Consider the following 2,114-nt stretch of genomic DNA (forward strand, 5'->3'; position numbering starts at 1 on the left):
CCCAGGCAAGAGAGTGAGACTCTGTCTCAAAAAAAAAAAAAAAAAAAGACAGTGGTGCAAGCCATGGTGCAGCAGTTTTTCTAGTACTTCCCTTTTGATTTGTGGTACATACTAAGGCTATGAAAACAGAGAGGAGCCTCGGTAATACAATTGGAGCTATGCTGGCAGGAGGCTAATTTCTTTCTTTCTTTTTTTTTCAACAGTGTGAAAAGTTAGGTTTCTTTTAGGCACTCCACCAGGAGTTAACACTGGCATTGCTAGCAAGAACCATTAGCCACTGTTCCTGCTACTGCTCAGTTGAGAGCACATTCTTTTTATAACCATTTGACTGCAAGTGAAGTTTGGAGAGATTAAATAACAAGCCCAGATTCGCATAGCTGTTAAGTAGAGGGGTCAAGATTCCAACCCGAGTCCCTCTGATTCCAGAATCCAAGCTCTTGCACACAATTCCTTTTTCCACTCAATCCTAGACAAAGATGAATGCTAAAGTTATAACCTGCTGTATTTCAAGAGGAGAGAGAGCATTCTGGACTAAGTCTAGCAGAAAAGTCAGTTTAGTTCTTTTCTAAAAAACAAGGCAGAGAAAGAAGAGAGTAAAGAAAGGAGATATTTCAAAAGAAGGAAGATAGGCCGAGGCGGGAGGATCACTTGAGCTCAGGAGTTCAAGACCAGCCTTAGCAAGAGTGAGACCCATCTCCACTAAAAACAGAAAAAATTAGCCAGGAATGGTGATGTGCGCCTCTAGTTCTAGCTACTTGGGAGGCTGAGGCAAGAGGATTGCTTGAGCCCGGGAGTTTGGGGTTGCAGTGAGCTAGGCTGACGCCACGGCACTCTAGCCCAGGTAACAGAGAGAGACTTTGTCTCAAAAAAAAAATAAATAAATAGAAAGGAAGAAAGAAGATAAAGAAGAGGAGGGAAAAGGAATCAGAATAGCAAAGGTGGAAGGGGAATGTATTAAGGATTTTTTTTTTTTTTTAAGACAGAGTCTTCCTATATTACCCAGGCTGCTCTCAAACTCCTGGCCTTAAATGATCCTTCCACCAAAGCTTCGCAAGTGGCTGGGATGACAAGTGTGAGCCATTGCGCCCGGCTCTGTATTAGTTATTTAATGCTGCAAAACAGTATTACCAGAAATTTACCAGCTTAAAATAACACATTTATTATCTCACAATTTCTGTGAGTTAAGAATTCAGGCATGGCTTGGTGGGAGAGTCTCATAAAGCTGAAATCAAGGCGTTGGTCAGGCTGTGGTTTCATTGCAAGGTTTGGTTGGGAAGGGATCTGTTCCAAATTCCGATGGTTGGTAGCAGAATTAGGTCCTGTGGCCTGTTGGACTGAGAGCCTCATTTTCTTGCTGCCAGTGAAGGCCATCTTCATTTCATGGCTGGCTATTGGCCAAAGGCTACTCTCAGGTTTTTGCCATGTGTGCCGTCCTGAAATGACCCTTTGCTTCATCAATGCCAGCAAGCTGAGCATCATACCTTATGTAACACAATCGCAGAAGTGACATGCAAAGGTGATAACCTTTGCAGCACTCTATTGGTTAGAAGCAAGTCACAGGTCCCACCCAATATCAAAGGGAAGAGATTGCACAAGGGCACGAGTACCAGGAGATGGGGATCTCCAGCAGTCGTCTTAGAATCTCTCCACCCCAGGGAGCAAAGAGTTTTAGGCCTCAGAATCTAGTTTGCCTCTCTGTAAGCCTAAAAGAAATCCCCCAAATCAATACCTCCTAAATTCCCTTCCCATTTCTTCACTTGCCAAATGCACTATCATCCTTCAAACCCAGATCAAATATTCATTAACCAAGAAAGTTTTTTTTTTTTTTGGTTTCCTATCCACACATTCCATTACACCCTCTTCTGATGTCCCTCAGTGTTCTGTTCACACTTCTAATAGAGATATCACTTAATATTAATTATTTATGTGACTTCTTCTTTTTGTTTTCTTTTTTTTATTCAGACTCTGTAGAGACTGTCAAAAATTGCCAATGCTGACTATAGCGAAGTCATCATGGCCGGGTATTGGGAAAAGTTTTTAATTAGCAGTAATCGCGCCTCGGATACACCTCTGACTGCCACTGGGCAAAGCTATGTGTCTTTTTCATACTTTCA

The 2,114-nt window shown here is 42.2% G+C and overlaps 1 pseudogene; it reads right to left on the reverse strand.

Annotated features, from left to right (window-relative positions):
* Nucleotides 1–1,962: 1,962 nt before the first annotated feature.
* On the reverse strand, nucleotides 1,963–2,092 carry LOC123650538 (annotated as a pseudogene).
* Between the last annotated feature and the right edge of the window lie 22 nt (nucleotides 2,093–2,114).

This window comes from Lemur catta, chromosome 14 (assembly GCF_020740605.2).
Source record: "Lemur catta isolate mLemCat1 chromosome 14, mLemCat1.pri, whole genome shotgun sequence".
Lineage (NCBI taxonomy): Eukaryota > Metazoa > Chordata > Mammalia > Primates > Lemuridae > Lemur > Lemur catta.